The sequence below is a fragment of the Saccopteryx bilineata genome, chromosome 6 (assembly GCF_036850765.1).
Source record: "Saccopteryx bilineata isolate mSacBil1 chromosome 6, mSacBil1_pri_phased_curated, whole genome shotgun sequence".
Lineage (NCBI taxonomy): Eukaryota > Metazoa > Chordata > Mammalia > Chiroptera > Emballonuridae > Saccopteryx > Saccopteryx bilineata.
This window is the reverse complement of record NC_089495.1, coordinates 168,208,721-168,228,595: the sequence shown is the minus strand read 5'-3', so window position 1 is coordinate 168,228,595 and position 19,875 is coordinate 168,208,721. Positions and strand designations below refer to the sequence as shown.

The 19,875-nt window shown below is 46.5% G+C and overlaps 1 protein-coding gene and 1 long non-coding RNA gene across 3 annotated transcripts in view; one reads left to right on the top strand and one right to left on the bottom strand.

Annotated features, from left to right (window-relative positions):
- Nucleotides 1-17,037, top strand: part of LOC136309504 (uncharacterized) — a 29,915-nt gene extending 12,878 nt beyond the window's left edge. Inside the window, exons 3-4 of the long non-coding RNA XR_010726282.1 lie at nucleotides 11,977-12,047; nucleotides 14,524-17,037. This is a non-coding gene — a long non-coding RNA (uncharacterized lncRNA). The remainder of the gene's footprint in view (nucleotides 1-11,976; nucleotides 12,048-14,523) is intronic.
- Nucleotides 1-19,875, bottom strand: part of RALGAPA2 (Ral GTPase activating protein catalytic subunit alpha 2) — a 386,122-nt gene that overhangs the window by 26,095 nt on the left and 340,152 nt on the right. The window lies entirely within an intron of this gene.

Here is a 19,875-nt window from a genome sequence, read left to right as displayed (position 1 = left end):
CACATTTCTATCGTCTTTTGTTGCTTTCCTGTGACCGGTCAAAAGCGCACCATGACTTTATGGACACACTGTATTTTTTTTAAAGACTTTATTTATTCATTTTAGAGAGGAGAGAAGGAGTAGAGAGAGAGAGAGAGAGAGAGAGAGAGAGAGAGAGAGAAGAGGGGACGAGCAAGAAGCATCAACTCCCATATGTGCCTTGACTGGGTAATTCAGGATTTTGAACCGGCGACCTCAGCATTCCAGGTCAACGCTTTAACCACTGCGCCACCACAGGTCAGGCCTAATCACTGCCCTTTAAAAGACCACAGCCAATATGAAACTTAAATTTTGCTCTGAACTACAGTCTCACTAAAAACCACACATAGTAAAAGTACTTTCTTAAAAAAATTTTTCCTCTTAATTACTCAATTCAGAGAACATTCAACTTACTAACTAGAAATCATCTTGATTTCTGATTATTTTTGAGTTTCCTTGTGACCCATTCTGTCTACATTTTCACATAAGAATTTTGATCAATTATATTTCTCTACTTGAATTAAGAGGCCATCTGTCTTTTCTGTTTACATTTTATCAAAATATCCAAGAGAGGCCATGGCTGGTTGGCTCAGTGGTAGAGTGTTGGTCCAGTGTGTGGATGTCCCAGGTTCAATTCCTAGTCAGGGCACACAGGAGAAGTGCCCACCTGCTTCTCCCTCCCCCTCCACTTCCCCCTTCTCTCTCTCTCTCTCTCTCTCTCTCTCTCTCTCCCTCCCTCCCTCCCGCAGCCATAACTTGATTGGTTCAAGAATGTTTACCTCAGGTGCTGAGGATGGCTCTATGGAGCTTCTGCCTTAGGCACTAAAAATAGCTCCGTTGCAAGCATGGCCCCAGATGGACAGAACATTGGCCTCAGACGGGGGTTGCCAGGTGGATCCTGGTCGAGGCACATGTGGGGAGTCTGTCTCTCTATCTCTCTTCCTCTCACTTGGAAAAGAAAAAAGACAAACTTCTAAGAGAATTTTCTGAGCCCCTCAAGATGCACTCTGCTGGTTTCCAAGAGCCTGAGATCCAAACCCAACACCCCAACTTATTCTGATTACAATTTTTTTAATTTTTAGAAATAGCAGCAACAACATGATAGGAAAGAACTTGGTTTTTGGAGGAAGGCAGGTCTAGGTCTGAATTCCAGCCCCCTCCCTCACCAGTGGGAAATGGGCCAGCTGCCCTCCCCCTAGCCTCGGTTGTCTGAGATAGAAAGTGGGGACACTGACATCTGCTCTCAGGACTGCTGGTAGGATTAAACGGAATCATGTGCTGCATCGACCCAGGTTCCAGCACACAAGAGAAGCATGATAAGTGTGGGCTGCCTGCTCCTCCACCCCTTTCGTGAGGGCTGATGGGTCCATCTGCCCAAAAGAAGGGAGAGGATAAGCTAAGGAGCACATCTGTGTCAGGCTCTCCACAGGCAAGCCTCGTTGACACTGAAGCCTCGTGAGCCGGGGAGAGTCCTAACGTCTCCACACCACCAGCCAGGAAATGGAAGCGCAAGTTCAAGTGATTTTCTAGTCACCGTTAGTCAATGGTGCAACTGGGACTGGAACCAAGGTCTTACCTTTACTATATACTTTTAGCTCTTACTTAGAATTCTAGAATATATGCAATTAATTTCAAGATTTCATGCAAGGTTGGGAGCTAAACTCCAAATGAGGATAAATCAATTGACCTAAATATATATGGGTATAAAAATCAACCTGCAGCTGGCCCTGGCCGGTTGGCTCAGCGGTAGAGCATCGGCCTAGCGTGCGGAGGACCTGGGTTCAATTCCTGGCCAGGGCACACAGGAGAAGCGCCCATTTGCTTCTCCACCCCTCCGCCGCGCCTTCCTCTCTGTCTCTCTCTTCCCCTCCCGCAGCCAAGGTTCCATTGGAGCAAAGATGGCCTGGGCGCTGGGGATGGCTCTGTGGCCTCTGCCTCAGGTGCTAGAGTGGCTCTGGTCGCAACATGGCGACGCCCAGGATGGGCAGAGCATCGCCCCCTGGTGGGCAGAGCGTCGCCCCATGGTGGGCGTGCTGGGTGGATCCCGGTCGGGCGCATGCGGGAGTCTGTCTGACCGTCTCTCCCTGTTTCCAGCTTCAGAAAAATGCAAAAAAAAAAAAAAAAAAAATCAACCTGCAGCTTAAACTTGAGAGCATAGCTTTAAGCCACATCTATACCTATCGATCATGCTGATCACATTAATTACTTCATTTTAATTTCTTTTTACTTATTCAGGCTATGTGTTTGTTGACTGCCTGTTTAGTACCTTTTTAAACTTACATCTTGGAATAACTTCTATCTTGGAATAATTCTACTTTATTATTTTTTTTTTTAGTTAAGGAAAAAAGAGAACTACTTGAAAGAGCCTATATTAAAAATTATACATATATTTTTTACCCTTGAAGCTCTTCTTGCTTGGACCATCTCTAAATTTCCAACAAGGGGACACCATGCTCAGACGGACACAGCAGCCCTGGAGGAGGCTGACTCCTGACACTGGTCTGTGTGTTCAGTAGCCGTTTCCACCCCAACCCAGTCCCTGAACTCAGACAGCCCCTTGCTGCTGGCCACAGCCAGCCCAGGGCTAGTGTTCCTGTGACCCTGCAGATTGTACTTCTCACAGCAGTGATCTGCACAGAGAGGGAGCCACACTTTGGCATCCCGTGGGAGGCTTCAGCCCACCCTGTGCCCCTCGCATACGTCGCAGCATCCCAAGTTTTGCTGCCATGTTTGTTCCATCCCTTGAGTATATTAGTGTAGAGAAAACAGAACCTCTGCCTCTAGTTACTACCACATATGAGACCATCTCATCTTAAGCCTCCTGTATTAGTTTCTTGTGGCTGTTGCAAGTGACCACAAACTGGGTGTCTTAGAGCAACAGAAATTTATTCTCACAGTTCTGCAAGGCCAGAAGTCTAAACCCCAGCTGTCAGCAGGGCCCTGCTTCCTCTGGTGGCTCTCGGAGAGCTCTCGGACAGAGTCTGCTCTTGCTCCTTCTGCCTAGCTGGCTGTCTGCACTCCTGGGCTGTGCTGCCTGACCCCTCCCTACCCCTGCTCCTTCCTCATACTGCTCCTCCTTCTCTGCACCTCTTACAGAGACCCCTGTCCTTGGATTTCGGGCTCACCTGGACAATCCAAGATGATCACCTCATCTTAAGATTCTTAGTTTACATTTGTAAAGACCCTTATTTAGCACATCATCCTTCATGGATTCTGAGAACATATCCTGGGGCTACCAGTTAAACCACAATTCTCTCTGAGGACACTGTATGAGTTGGGTGAGTTCCTCGCTTCGCCATTCATGCTCCGTAACTTATTGAATGGGTAGATGAACACCTAGGATTTGAGCCCACTGTCTCAGCAAAGGTGAGTTGTAAGAAGACATTAGAGAGTTTTCAATTTGAGGAAAAATTCTGCAGAGATAAAAACAAAGAAGAGCCTGGCCTGTGGTGGCGCGGTAGATAAAGTGTCACCTGGAATGCTGAGGGCGCAGGTTCGAAACCCCTGGCTCAGGCACATATGAGAAGCAACTAGGAGATGATGCTTCCTGCTCCTCTCCCACCTTTCCCTATCTCCTCTCTCTAAAATCAATAAATAAAATCTTTAAACAAACCAACAAAAAACAAAGAAGTAACCCAAAACTTCCAGAAGAAAGTATGGACACACTCTGACCCATACTTCTAGAGCAATCTTGGGATGTGGATGATTTAATAAACAAGAAACAACAACATTGAGCCATAGGTATATCTGGGCACATCTAAATTAAGAACTGCTGTTCACTGTGATATCAGAAAGAAGGGAAAGCTACGGGCACAGGTGGGAGAAGGCATCTGCCATGTGTAACTGACAAGGTAATTTCAAAATAAAGACCTCCTAATAAACTGCTAGAGAAATGGGCAAGAGACACAAGCACTTCCAGAAAACTATGAGTGGACATTAAGATTCTCATCATCATTGATAATCAGGGATTTTTAGAGCCATAGTGCGATACCATTTTGTATGTACCAGATTGGCTAAATAAAAAATCCAATAATGTCAAATGTCAGTGAGGACATGGGGCACAGTGACTCCCAATATCTGCTAGTGGGAGGTAACTGGCCCCACTTGTTCAGAAGGCTCTGTGACATTATCCAGGACAGGGAAGATATGAGTATCTACGGACCAGAAATTCCACATGTAAGAATATTTATAATATTCTATAGATAACAGCAAAAGGAAAAACATTGTTTTAAACTTTTCCTGACAGATGCAGCTACAAAGGGGAATACTATACAGCAGGAACTATAAACAAACTACAGGCATATGTATTCATATGGATGGAACTTAAAACATTTAAAGAAAAAAGCAAGTCACTAAAGAACATGGACAGTGAAATTCTACTTACATACATTTTAAAACCAGACAAAGTGAGACATACTGCCTAAGGACACATACATACACAGTGAGACTACGACCAGGCTGTCGGGGGGGGGGGGGGGGGGCGGACAGGAGGTGGCCCAGGGAGGGCCTCAAATACGCTGCTTGCTACACGTGTGGGGTCAGTACAGGTACTTGTCTTTCCATTCTTTGGAACTTACATAAACGTTACATGTTCTCTAGTGTGTGTAACATGTTTAACAAAATAAGCAATCTGGTGAGAACTCAAAATAGCACTAATCAAATGGATCTTTTCTCACTCACTGGAAGGACAATGAGCTTCTTCAAGCCCAAGGTAGGTATAAAAAGTGTAAATTTGCCTTTAGACATAATCATAATAGAAAAGTGCATTTGGTTCAGACACAGACAAAGCAGAAAACAGGCAGTACTATTTTCAGAGCCTTAGTTTCAGAAACAAACAGAAATATTAGAGCTCCGATTTTCAGAGTCATGAAAACTCTGACAGAGGGGTTATAAGAGTCAAACACGAACACAAATGTCATGCATGGTAGAAGGGGTACTGCTTCAGTCAAAATCTGTATCTCTACAAAAACATTTTCGCTGGAATTACCATTCACTAAGAATGACAAAATGGGCTGAACTAGACTCAAAATACTACATCTATACATGGGCCTATCTGCATGATTTCTAAACACTATCTAACTCTGCTCATATAAGTTGATCTCAAGTGACTTTCCCATTATCAGAAAGCAAATCTACCTTCACTCAAGTGTGCATCCATTCAGTAAATATGTACTGAATGCCCATCTGGGCTTGGTGAGGGGCACGCAGCTGGGGAATGAGACAGAGCCTGCCCACCCTGCATTCTGGCAGGGCCAAGTTCACAGAGTAAGGCGGACTGTCCTGCTGTGAGTACCAGGTAGGAAAGAGGGGACGTGAAAGGCAGGGAGGTCTCTGAAGAAGTGGCAGACAGGGGGTTATCAAGCGGGGTGTGGGTAGGGAGTGATGGGTACTGCATGCACAGATAGGCATGGACTTGGAAGGAGTTAGGGTGCCTCAGCAGGTGAAAGGTGGAGCCAAAGGGTGGTGCGAGGGGCAAGAGGAGCAGCTGAGAGACTGGCTGGCTCATGGAGGCCCGACTGGCTGAGGCGAGGGAGCATATGATCTCACTTAAGTGTTTAGATCTCAGAAGATCTTCCACCACTGAGATGTCCTGAGTGCCCCTGAGTTTTGAAGAGGTGATATATTGACTTGCATCTATATACTCAATCAATGGCTTGTACAAATGTCTTAATATTTTATACTTATCCACCTGTTTCCAGAAATGAATGATATATATCTTGGGCATATGCCAAAGGTAAGAAGGTTACATGAAGATTTGAAATGATCAGAACTTTGAGAAGAGTCTTGACAGAGAGGGTCATGCTGGGTGAGGTGCCTGACTGAGGGCCGAGGAAATGGAGCAGAGACAGGAGAAGCAGACATCCTCCAGAGAAGCAGAGGATAAGAGCGTGGGCACATTCCCCACATAGGCATAGCTGCTGTGCTCATAGAAATCTCATGAAAATGAGATTGCTTAAGACAGCTGTTGATTGATGATGCTACCCTGAAGCAAACGCTTAAAACACATCCATAGATACATCTTATACCTAGTGAAAAAATGAGCCCACAGTGGCCAAGACTGTGCGCAGAGAAGAAATGGCTAGGAATATTTTACAACACTAGGAAATTAATGAGCTGATATCTTCTGTTGGTCCCACTACCATCACTTTTGGATCAGAGGATGTAGTAGATGATAACACATTTTCATTTTGGGACAATTTCTTGAACAGTGATCAAAGGATAAAGTTTTAAAATGCATACTGGTCTTATATATGACACCAAAACCACAAGCAACCAAGAAAAAATGGGAAAATTAGACTTCATCAAAATAAAATACTTTTATACTTCAAAGGGCTCTACTGAGAAAGTGAAGAGCCAACTCACAGGATGAGAGAAACAGGTATTTGCAAGTCATATGACACCCCACTAAGAGTCTCATATACAGACTATATAAAGAACGCATTACTCAATAATAAAAGGACAACCCAATTAGAAAATGATTTGACAAAACATTTCTCCAAAGAATACATGATCAACACAACAAGATGCTCAACATCATTTGTCAACAGGGGAATTGAAATCAAAACCACGAGATTGCTTCTCACCCACTAGGATAGTGATAATCAAAGGGTAAGGATGAACTATGACAAAGACCAACGACACGCACTGGTGAGGATGTGGAGAATATGAACCTCTCATACCTTGCTGGTGGGAATGGAAGATGGTGTAGCCACTATGGAAGACAGTTTGGCATTTCCCTAAAAAAGTTAAATATGAGCCAGCAAATCTGATCCTAAAGACCGGAAAATATATGTTCACACAAAAACTTGTATGCACTTGCTCGTAGAGGCATATCTTATAGTAGCCAAAATGTGGAAACCCAAACGTCCATGAACTGATGCCTAGGTAAAATGTAGTACACGCACAGGACGCAATATAATTCAGCCACAAAGAGAAATGAAATACAGAACATGCTACAACATGTATGAACCTTAAAAACATCATATTAGGTGAAAGAAGCCAGTCACAAAAGGCCACATGCTATGTGACCGTGTCCAGAATAGAAATGCCTCTTTGGATTTTATTTTTTTAATTTATTCTGACAGAAAACACATTAGTTATTGCCAGGGCCGGGGGGTCGAAGAAGAACAAGGGATGACTACTTATGGTATGGGGTGAGGAAAATGTTCTGGAATTGGATGATGGCAACGGTTGCACGCTCTGGTGAAGACACTAAAAACCATTGTATCAATATTATGAAAGTGAAAGTGTGAATTTCATGGTATGTGAATTGTATGCCCATGAAAATCTGTCCCCCCCCCCAAATGCCTACTGGTGTACAGTACACTGTGTATCCTGGGAAGGTCTAATGAACAGGTGAGGCGACCACTGAAAATAGTCCCAAGCACACGAAAAGGTGGCCTGGAAGATCCTAAGCCCTGCAGGTACTGCTGCTGGGTCATTTACTCCTGGACGACACCTGACGGGGAGCATCGTGGAGCTACTGCAGCTGGGAGCTGAGGGAGCCAGACGAAAGAGGCAGTGCGGCCCTCACAGGATTCAGACTCTGGACAGACAGACACAGACCCATCACGGCAAGGTGGAAGGAACCCGGTGGATGGATGCGGCTCGGTGTGCGGATGCATCCAGAGGGCGGTGTTATCCCCGGGAGAGGGGAGTGGTCAGGCCCTGCAGCAAAGGGCCGGTCACAGCAAGAGAAGCAACAGAATTACAGCACCTGCGAATCACTGAAGGTTTGAAACAAAACCCAGCAAGATCTAATCGGCACTTGAGAGAGAATTGAGGGGGTGAGGGGAAGGGCCTGTCAGGGAGAGAGGAAAGGAAGAGAAACTAGAAACCAGAGGAAGAGAAAGGAGGACAGCGAGGTGACATGGGCCCCGAGAGCAATGGTGGAGGAAAGGAAGGGGAGGCGTCCAGCTGCAGGGCTGCTTGGGGGCAGACCCAGCGGGCATGAGGATGCCCACTTGATGAGAGGGAAGGCGAGGGTAGGACAGAACCCTGGCGATCGGGGCGTGGGAGACAAGGTGATGGGCACAGATGCTAAGGCAGGGGGACCTGAGGAGAGAAGCATAGCTGAGTCAGTCTGATGGGCCAGCCCGGGTGTCAGTGGAGAAATACCAGGCGGGGCTGATGGGGCCTCGGCAGAGGTCCGACTGGGATAAAGAGCGCTGAGCCAGGGGTGTGAGCGTGACCCTGGAGCAGGAAAGGGCAGGATAGGCCCTGGGCACCCCTCTTCCCCACTTTGAAGGAGAGCAGATGTCAAAGAGCAGGACAGGGAGACGGAGGAGGGATCGGGTGAGAGCCAGGTCACAGAACCGGGAAGGAGCGGCTTCTGCTCTCAGCCACTCCCGTGTCCTTCCTCTTCCCTGCTATCTGCCACCCAGCAGGGTACGCCACAGGTGCGCTGGGGTGGCGCATAAGAATCCTAAACAAATGGATGAAATTCCAAAATAACCAAGTCTGGAATAGTTGCCAGTTATAGCCTACAGCCATGCATCATTTTTACAAAGAGTTTGTTTGTCATTCAATATAATGCAAATTTAAATTCTAGGACGTTTAAGACCCCAAATAAATGAATCACTCAAAGTAAATGTCACAGCCTGGCAATGGATATAGAGGATGACTCTACTGAACAATGTAACCAAATAAAACGGATGTTTGGGGAAAGGCATCAAACACACAGAGGTATAAGATATTAGATTAGGTTTCAGAGCCTAATGATCCACTCCTGGAGAGGAAACAGTCTACTACTGCTAAGAAAGAAGAAAATACCCATATAACCAAGTTTAAGAATCATTCTGAGGAAATAAGAGTAAATGGAAATGGAAACAAATAGATTTTCTTCAGGCTATTAAATTACAGGTTTTTGGAGAAGGCCTCCTCTCCTGTCCCCATATCCTCTGGCACAGGGAGGAACGGAAGGAAGGTCCCTCTCAAGATCTGTGGCGTGCCAAGGGGGTGATGGATATTATAGATATTATATTTTGTTAGAAACCTTCAGATCAGTGCTTCCTGGGGTTGATTTGTGAAGCCCCCCCCCCAAATTACAGCATTTTCCATTCCCATCTGCTTTGTCCTCATGTGTTTCACCCTCTGCAAACTGCCGAGTGAGACAGGCCCGCGACACTGTCACTCTACATCTCACATCAGTAAGAACGTAAGTGATGAGAAAATCAGTCATTTGGCCTGTTTCACATCGAGAAACGCATTGCCAATGAGTGAGCAGAGATTCCGCAGGCTGCTCTGCTGATGAAACGGCTCAGGAATTGATGAATCAATACACACAGGAGAGCCGAGTCCTGCCATGCTTCTGCCAATGCCGTGATTGCTGGGGGTCGGGGCAGGGCGCCACTGCACTTGAACCATTTCTTTCAGATTTCCATTCATCATAAAGACATTGTTAGGAGCTAAAAAATGTACCCTCCACTTTAATTATAGAAACAAACACTGCTGACATTTTGTTGGCATTCATTATCCATGAAGTTACAACTAAATGGAAAACTACAAACGCAAACTGTCTCCAGAAGTCTTGAATCCTCTTTGTGACAAGGTACAAAAAGGGTAGAGGAATAGTGGTACGCCATGGATTTTTTTTATGTTTATTTTTAAGATTTTATTTATTCATTTTAGAGAGGAGAGAGAGAGAGAGAGAAGTGGGGAGGAGCAGGAAGCATCCACTCCCATATGTGCCTTGACCAGGAGAGCCAGGGTTTTGAACCAGCGACCTCAGCATTCCAGGTTTATGCTTTATCTACTGAGCCACCACAGGTCAGGCCACGCATGGATTTAAAACTCTATCACCACTGACTCTAAGAGGAAAGTTATTATTAAATAACATACATTACAGGTATTATTTAGTGCAATGTAATTTGAACTGAATTATCCAACCATTCTCACTTTGGGGGCAAAAGCCAATTCCATAAGGCATATGGATTATTTTATATCAAGGTTGATTCTAAAAATAAAATAGACTCATGATATACGACAGATTATAAGAGAACAAAATTATCAAAAACAAAAAACAATCTTCTGTGGCAGAAACTCCAGTTACTATTTTCTTAAAATATCCTCAACCGCTGCCCTTTGAGAGCCCACTGGCCCAGGTAGAGTCACCATGGGCTTGGTGATTGCAGGGTTACATTTTGGGGTCCAAAGGATTTGTACCAAGCTCTGCACAGATTTTCTTGATTTTACATTTCTGAAAATGATTTTGGGGAACTATTCCTTTTATGATGTTTATGAAGGTTGGGCTTTAAGTTTTTGTCTGTATATTATAAATGTGAATACATCTGAAAAAAGAAAATAATATTTTTATAGAGGCTTAACAGCATCTGAGATTTCCAGGAAGATACTCATCTTAATACCAAATTATCAGATGACAAGAAACTCCAAGAAAAGTTAGGGGTTTACCAAACGCCAGTGACCTAGAGTCTGAGGAGAGCAGGCTCTGTGGAGGGCGCAAGCGCCCCGCCCGCTCCGACGCTGGTCTGGAGGGCACAACAGGGCGCACAGCGCACCTGAATGAGAGCTATCGCTGCTGACCCACACCTGAAACTCAATACACCCACAGACCTACCCGCCAGAGCAAAAAAACATTGTGTAATCATTGAAACCTAACTGGAAACTTGGGGGAATTCTAAAAAATACAAAGCTTCTCCATGATCAGAAGCAGAAAAACTGTGTTTGCCACTTAATATTAAAGCAACTTTTTTCTGGCAATTAGAAATAGTGTGTGGCTCACTTAGGCAGCAGCTACCCTGGGTGGGCATCAGGGCTGAGCTGTGCCCCCGGGTAGCACGGGGCAGGGATGGCACGGACCAAGCACTCTGAGGCATGGCCAGGCCGGTCCCCAGACACACCCGTGCACACCCAGTCGGCCAGCTGGGCACAGCGATCACCAGTCCCACGAGCGAGCGCTGTGACCAGGAAGGTGGCTCTGAGCAGCTGGAGGGCAGAGTGCACCCTGCCACGCCCCAGCGTTGGCACAGGGTTAGGTTACAAAGTGACAACTGTGAAATATACCAGAGTAACTTAAATCACACGGGGAAATTTTTAGGTTTTGCTTTCAAGGTTGGTCACAAAAATTCCCAGGAGCTGCTGGAATGACTCGGATTTCATACGGGTCCCTGCTCTCAGGCCTGGCACTATGCCACCTGACCCCCCAAACTGTGTGGTTCTATAGTCTCAGCTCATCTTAGTTCCAGGCTGTGCAAAGAAAAAAAATTACATGTAGTTCTGTTAAAAACAACCTGTCTTGATGAAGGCCTGGCTGCTCGAGTGAACAGGTGATGTCCTTGCAATGCCCTCCAACAAAGGGGCAGAGAAATAGCTTGTTTTCTAATGAGCCCCAAGCTGAGGTGCCCTGGGCCCAGGACCCTGCAACGTGGTCATGAGCCCCTGTGCCAGTCCAGCTTCTGGTGAGAAAGGGAGAAACTCTGTACGATGAAACCAGGGGAGGTCTCAGGGAGCAGCCAGGAGGAGGTCCAGGCAGTTGCTGAGTGTTCCCAGAGACAACTGGCAGCACGCAGTGTAACAGGTTTTATTAGCAATCCCACTGGAACGAATCAATGCTTCCCGTGGGCCAAGCCCTGTGCTGGGCATTTCACAGGCCAGATCTCATTTAATCCTCACAGTCACTGGGTGGGCTCCCTACTACTGCTATCTGTTAGAGGGGAGGGCACTGCAGAGCGGAGAGCAGCCGTGTTCTGCTCCAGGTCCCTGAGCTGGTCCATGCTGGGGTGGGGGCTCCAACCCCAGTGGCCTGACCTCTGAGGCTCACCCTCAACCATGGCACCGCCGCTTGATATCAGATTTGCCCTGGAAGAGAAAATGCCGGTGCAGCCACAATTAACAGAAAGCCCAGTTACATCCACTCACTGGTGTTTTCGTGGAAACATGAAGAGAGAAATGAACATCCTCCTCCCACCCCCTTTAATTCGGACTATTATCCAATTGCAGGAGAAAAAGAACCGTGTTTTGAAAGATCTTCCCTCCTTCCAACTAAATAAATCTCAATGCTTGCATCTCAAGTAAGTACTTCTAGCTATAACCTCTCAGTGGGAGAGACTCCTGCAGGGGGGAGCAGGGACAGGCGTGACTGCTTCACCAAACCCCACTGGAGCCTAATTCTTCTGGTTCAGGGTGGACATCTGCAGCATGGGCACACCTAGTCCTTCTGTCCTGTGCTAATTGACGCAGAAATCTTTCCCCTTGTCACTCAGTCTTTTTTTTTTTTTTTTTTTCATTTTTCTGAAGCTGGAAACAGGGAGAGACAGTCAGACAGACTCCCGCATGCGCCCGACCGGGATCCACCCGGCCCGCCCACCAGGGGCGGTGCTCTGCCCCCCAGGGGGCGATGCTCTGCCCATCCTGGGCGTCGCCATATTGCGACCAGAGCCACTCTAGCGCCTGAGGCAGAGGCCACAGAGCCATGCCCAGCGCCCGGGCCATCTCTGCTCCAATGGAGCCTTGGCTGCGGGAGGGGAAGAGAGAGACAGAGAGGAAAGCGCGGCGGAGGGGTGGAGAAGCAAATGAGCGCTTCTCCTGTGTGCCCTGGCCGGGAATCGAACCCGGGTCCTCCGCACGCTAGGCCGACGCTCTACCGCTGAGCCAACCGGCCAGGGCCCCTTGTCACTCAGTCTTGAATTAAATTCCCCTTGGCAGGCTCATTCCCTGGTGTCTCCACCTCTATGGCTAGCGCCCTGTACCACCTCATCCTTCATGTCCTGGTGCTCCTGGTATTACCATTCACCTGCTGTGGTGTCTGCCACGGCTTTCAACCTGATACCAGCTGGTGTCATGCCAATGACCCCACAGGTTGTCAGTTACAGGAAAGCAATTTTCTCCAGGAGCTATGGTTAAATCTGGCTCAGGGTGGACTGCAGGAGGGAAGCAAGGGGATTTTTTGGGTGGTCTTCTTTGGCATTTGGAGAATATTTGTCATCAGGTACACCGTAGATATTCAGTCTCATTTGAGTATGTCATTTGGGCAATAAATTCAGCATCTGTACTACATTGCAGTATCTAGAGAGTTTCCATTTTTAAGAGCACAAGGAAAGAAATAAAGAAACAAGTCTGTCCCAGTGGGAACAAGGATCAGAATTAGAATTTCTCTCATGATAACACACACTTTAAAAACAAAATGTACGGCTGGTTGGCTCAGTGGTAGAGTGTCAGCCCAGCATGTGGACGTCTCAGGTTTGATTCCCGGTCAGGGCACAGAGAAGCAACCATCTGCTTCTCCACTCCTCCCCCTTCTCTTTCTCTCTCCCTCTCCTGCAGCCTCAGCTCATTGGTTCAAGCACATTGGCCCCAGGCATGGAGGATGGCTCTGTGGAGCCTCTGCGTTAGGCACTAAAAGTAGCTTGGTTGCAAGCATGGCCCTAGATGGGCAGAGCATCGGCTCCAGACAGGGTTGTTAGGTGGATCCCGGTCAGGGTACATGCAGTAGTCTGTTTCTCTATCTCCCTTCCTCTCACTTGGAAAAGAAAAAAAAAACACAATGAAATGTGTAGATAAAAATGATGGCTATTTACATTTTGGTTTTTATGGTCTTATTTTCTAGAATTATTTCACTTTTCACTTCAAATGAAAACTGCCTGCTTTTACATTTTACATACAAAATTCCCTGTCAGAAATCCCATTCATTCTGATTAAAATATATTCGTCACAGCTCTGAGTGCCGTTAAAGACAAAATTCCCATCTCACACAATTCTCTGGGACTTTCCACATCTGAGCTTGTCCAAGTCACTCGATATTATCTTTAAGGCTAAAAATATAACTGCGGTATTACTTAAAATCTAATCAAACCATTCTCTTGTAAATTAGGACACTTACTCTTAGAAAAATAGCAAAATTGAATTAGGTGTGCCTTTTCTTGGTAGATCAAAAGCAGCTCCATTAAATCAGCAGTTTTATATTAATGGTGTGAGACGTGGCCCAGATGAGGGAAATGTCTTTTGAAGACATTCTGTATTTTACTTAAAAAGAGCTGAAGATGTTCCTCAATATGAAGCACAATTGCATTACGGGTCCCAGAACAGGAGGCTGACAGGGTTTCCGTGAGGCAGCCCAATCACGCCAGAAAGCCAGGTGTTCTTTCCTCCACTCTTTCTGTCTTCAACATACTGTGTCTGCCACCCACGCATCTCTCCATCCACCTAGCCCCTATCCAACTGTCGGTCCGCCCGCGTGTCTGCCTGCCTATGTGCCCAGCGGTTTACTGAGTGCCTCTTGTGTATCATTACTCTTCATTCAGATGTAAGAAAAGTATTTCCTTGCTCCTCAAGTCTCAGACTAAGTTTTGGCTTCTACCAAACTCAACCAGTACAGAGTGATATAATATTTGGGGCAGATTCTCAAACACATCATGGTGAGGTTACATTATAATTAGCCAGAATTCTAATGGGATGCTATGCCATTTCAAATAAAAGATACAATCTTTAGGAAATAAACAAGAACCACCGACCCAGTGCTGACTTAATGCTCTACCCTTTCATTGCCAGGAACCCACTGGATCCTCCTGGAAACTTCAAAACACAGATGATGAAGCAGACAGAACAGAATAATCCCTCTGAGACCACCCAGCCAGTAACGAGTGGGGCTCAAACTCAAGCCCAGGCCAGTTCGTTGCAGATGCTGGCGTCCTCTACTCTCTTATGCTATAGCAATTGAATCTGAATATCATTCTAGTTAAGAGTTTGCAATGTTCATGCTAAGTTAATTCACAAGTACTGTTATTTGGTGCTGACAAGAAGGATGAGGATAGACAAATTAGATTCTTCTCTCTCCCAAGAGCATCACAAATTGGTAATTTTTATAGCTAATATGGCATAAACGATGACTTCCTAGCTGAATTACTTGTCTGATTGACATAGAGGCCAGAATTTAGGGTAATAAACTATATTAATTCAATCCTTTCATTTATGCATCAGGGACTGGGAAATCCATATGAGCCCATTTTGGCAAACTTGATCTTACTACGCTCATATCTGGTCACATTTTGAAGATAACCAGCACAGAGTTCTAAATTTTTATTAACTAGCATTTTGAATGGACATTTTTAATGAGTGAATGGAAACATGCAAACAGCCTTAAGCATTTTCATTTCTGAAATTCTCAAAGTGAGCGTGTCACCGTGGCATACATGTCACACAGATAACATGCGTGCCTCTGGATGCATGGAGCTCCAGGGACCGACTGGCTGGGGCCCAGGCTTCCCTGCACACAGTGCAAGGACGGGCTGCTATAATGGGGAAAGGCTGCTGCGGCCTGCACTGGCCTAACAAGAGGAAAACGGGTTAGCCTGTAACTAATAACAAATCACTCAGGCCATCGAGATCACATATGTCCTTGAAAAAGCACTTGGTGAGAGAAACTCTAAGGGCTATGAACAAGGAACCATTGTCACACACGGGTTAATGATCTTGTCACTGTCAGAATTCAGCATGAGAGCAAGCTGGGTTTTTTCCCCTTGATGATCCTACTATATGTAATATTGTAGAAAAAAAACACTTGGTCATTTTCTAGGGACAGGTTCGAGATGTGATCATCTTTCTGATGAGCCACTGTGATTATAATTAGCTGCCTGGTGTCAAAGCCAGGTGACAGTGATCACAATGGGACGAAAACTGGGGGAAAAGTCAAAGTTATCAAGGGGTGGTTGCAGTCAGTTTTGTGACAGACAATGCCATTCTGTTAAAGGTGTGCAATAAGTCACCTAATAAGCTTTTACTTTTGAAGTTTTTGCAGGGCAAGTTAAAGGCACCTACCTGGAATTTTTATTACTTAGTAATACCATTTAATTCCCTTGAGTAGGACAGAATTAAATATAAAGGTCACAGCATTCCATTAGAAAATAGTTATATACAGTTAATGATTTAAGGGAGACTAAATAGCGAATTAATTCGACACAGGGTAAGAAGATTCAGCCATGGTACAGGTAGATACATGGAGGAGCAAAGCACTATATACTGACTTACAATTATTTTGAAAGAACAAATTCTGATCTCATAACTAGCCTGGCTCCTCTTTTTGCCAGGGAGAGTCATTATCACTGTTAAATGCACAGATCCCTGGCACGGCCCATTCTGGAGCTGCCCGCAGAAGCAGCTGCTCTCTGCTGGGGCCTCTGTCAAGGTGCAGGCAGCACCTCTGCTTCCGTGGCTGGAGGTCCCCGTGTCTCGCTGTTGTGCTCTCAGCAGCTCTTCTGTGACTTCTGTCCATGCTAAAGAGTCCGTATTTTAAGAAAGACCATTCAAATTTAGTGACAATCCATTTGACCATTTTCACTTCATGCCAGAAAGACAAACATTTATATCCATCTATCTGTCCATCTATTCAACCTCTTATGTGCCAATCACGCACCAAGATTATTTAGACTAATTCTCAGAAAATTCTATGAAGCAGGTATTGCTATATTCACTTTACAGCTGAAGGAACTGAGGCTCTGAGTTAAAAGATTAGGCTAACAGTAGCAATTGCATTCATAATTCAACCTAATAATTTTCCCAGAGCCAGAGAGAGAGAGAGAGAGAAAGAGACAAAGAGAAAAAGAGAAAGGCTGCATTCTTCCTACAAAATCTTTTGTAAGAGGTGGGCGCCACACCCACTGGAGCTGGGGGCATGGACAGGTGGGGCCAGGCCGGGGACCACGCCCCCGGGCTGACAGACTGAGACTCAGGAACCAGCCCTAGGATGTAAACAGTAAACACAAATCCAGTTTTAAAATCTAGCACATTTCTGTACAAGCTGCACCACCAACAATTTGACTAGTAAGGTTAAAACATTTCTTAGATGAGGTCTAACTGTAAACATTCATGAACAAACCCATTCAGCATTTAAAGTGAGTGCTCTCTAATTAATTTCATAATTAATGTATTCTCACTTAAATCTAGTTGGCATCATATACCCAAAGGACCACAGAAACGAGGTCACCTGATAAGTTACGCAGCCTGTGTGTTTTCTCAAGAATGAAGACAGTAGTCATAAGAACAACAGAGAAGTGTTAAAATAGTTTAGAAATGCAGTGAGCATTGGTGAAAAGCTGAAATGTTTCAGAACAGAACATACATAATACTTCATAATGTATATTTTGCATAGTAAAAAGAAGTACACTTAATAAAAAATAGAGATAAAAGTTTCAACGATGTTTTTTGGACTCAAAAATGTATGCAGTTTTAATCACAGCTTTTCTGACATGGCCTGCAGTTGCAGAACACCTGCAGTGACGAGAGAGAAGAAAGGGGCAGCGGTGTTCTGGGAGGGGTCTGGGCAAAAAGGCTGAAGAACCACGCCTTGTTAATTCAGCAGGACAGGCAGTGAGGGATGAAGTCTAGATAAGCAAAACGAAAGCAAAAAGTAAAGCAAGCTTTAATAGCACAGTCAGCCTCCCCCAAGCCAAAGTCACTGTATCCCTGCACACCAGCCTCTCAGGAGGAGTCGAGAGAGGTCCCAGCAGCTTCCCTGAGGAAGTGGGGCAGCATTGCCACTGACAGTCTACAACAGGACCTGGGCTTTTAAATTCACGAATTCGAAGCCAGAGTAGATGGGAACAGGTAAAAGCATCTTAAACACAGGTGGAGATGCTTTCAGTCCTCTGAGTTCTGCTGGGGACTTTTCAGCCAAACCCAGAAGTTGCGGACAGTGAGTCCCGGGCATCCCAACACTGGACACAGATGTTTTTGGTTAAATGTTCAGAAGTGACGAGGCAGAAGACAGCTGCTTCCTGCATGGGGGGGGCACTCATTTTAAAGCAGCGTGCCATCCTCTTTTATCTCTTTGAAGTTAAGAGTACTGTATTTAAATTCCATCTAGAGAGAGGCATTCAAAGTGAAGTAAGGAAAAATATCTCTACAAATTATTCTTTCATGTTCTTCTCTTCGCCTCCAAAGCAGACATGAATCATAGAGAGGAGGCTCTAATGTGGACTCTATTCTTTACCCACAATTCTAGAGTTCCATCTGTCCCAACACCTGAGGTATAAGGGACCCACCCACCTGATACCCAGGAGAGCTGGACACCTCAGCTACTTCCTCCCAGGGGGTCCTGCACAGCCACCAGCGCGGGGTTCCCAGGGTGTGTACTGATGACAGCGCCCACACTGCTGGTGGAGACTCCTGCTCCACTCTGTCCTCGATGGAGGATGCCCCGGGCGGGGTGGGGCGGAGGGCAGGTGCGACCGATGCAAACACAGGAAGCTAATCCCTCAACGCAGAGGCAGAGGAGAGACTTCGTAAACTTAGCGTGCTCAGTCATCTCTGCTAGATGTTGGGGAGAGGTGGGAAAAGGGCACACCACATGCCTGCTTCCAGAGCTCTGCCTTCTGGGAAGAAGCTGCACTCAAATGTGGCCAGTGCGAAGCAGAGAGACAGGGGAGTGCAGGATGAACCCCTCAGAGGGATGCAGGCTCAATAAACTCCATCTGAGGGAGAAGAGGAGGGAATGGCCTTACTATGAAGGCCGTTGGTGCAAAGGGCTGAGACCTCGCTCCTGGGCACGCAGGGAGGAGGGACGCACAGTACAGCTCCTCTGGGGCAGCAGAGAGGAGGTGGGGCAGAGAGGGCGCAGCCCGAGGCAGAGTTCCCGAGTCGTGGTGAAATGGGGGCCCTGTGCTGGGACGGCCCTGGCAGGAGAGGCACTGCCCTGCCTTCCCAGGGATTGCTCCGGACACACTCACACTCATACGGACGGACAAGAGTTAAGAGTCAGTCTGTGGGCAGGACTGGTAAACATTTTTAGAGATATCTTGCTCTAAATTGTTTGAACTGATTATTCATCCCAGAAACATTATAGCTGTTAGTCTAAAAATGGGGTGAATTAAGTATTAGGTTGAATCATGCAAGACTGCTGATTTTTGAATTAATAAAGCAGCAATTTCACATGGTCCAACCTCATTTACTCTGGTAAGCCCATGGACCGTTGGAGTCTGTCTCAGCCACAGCCCCACTTGTGGCTTCTCCATCTTCCTCAGGCCACAGGCCACTCGGCTGCCTAGGCACCAGGCGGCGCCCAGGCCAGTCAGAACCCTTTCAACAAGCCAGCAAAGGAACGACAGAGCCACTGAAATCCTTAGTGCCACCATGTCCCACCAAGTCAACTCAAGACCTTTACAGGTGGGTTCTGCAAGAGTTTTCAGACAAGATTCATTTGTCAATACCACCCCCACTAAGCCAGTCTAATAAGGTAGCTATTTCCTTCCTTGAAGGTGCTGTTTATCTATCCCCTCTTCCAATGCAGTTCCTAACATGGCGGCAGAACAAGCCGGTGGCTGAGAGGGAAGGGGTACTTAAGTGGTATGGCAATAAAGAGTAACAAGGCCAGCGTCCTCGTCAGGCAGTGTTTCCAGCCGGGCCCTGGGCAGAGGTGCAGAAGCACTGGCAGCCAGGGCAGCTGCCTACCCCCCCCCCCCCCCCGGGCAGCAAACACCGGGGAGGCTCTCAGAGGTGTCAGCAGGTTGGCTGACACTGTTGACTCTGCTGCTATAAAAGTGAAGGCAGTGAGTCATCTAAAGAGAAGGACAGAGCCCTGGCCTTGCCAGAGGAGCTGGGTTCTGGGCAGGACGTGGGCTGTGCCTGGGCCTCTGGAAGGGAGCAGAGTTACTGTCGTGACAGCCATGCTTGACCTAGGCCCTGTCACAAGCCTGCCACCTCTGAGTTGTGTATCAGCGAGGAGCCGGGCGGCACCCTGCTGTGCACCAGAGACCAAACTCTGGTGGCTGATGGGAGGCCCAAGTCTGAATGTGGCCGGGGGCCTCAGCTGGTCCCCTGCCCTCCCTGAGACCCACGGCCTCCTCTGTACAAGGGCACGTTACAGAGCTCACCTGTTAATACACAGGGTGGGCAAAGTAGGTTTACCAT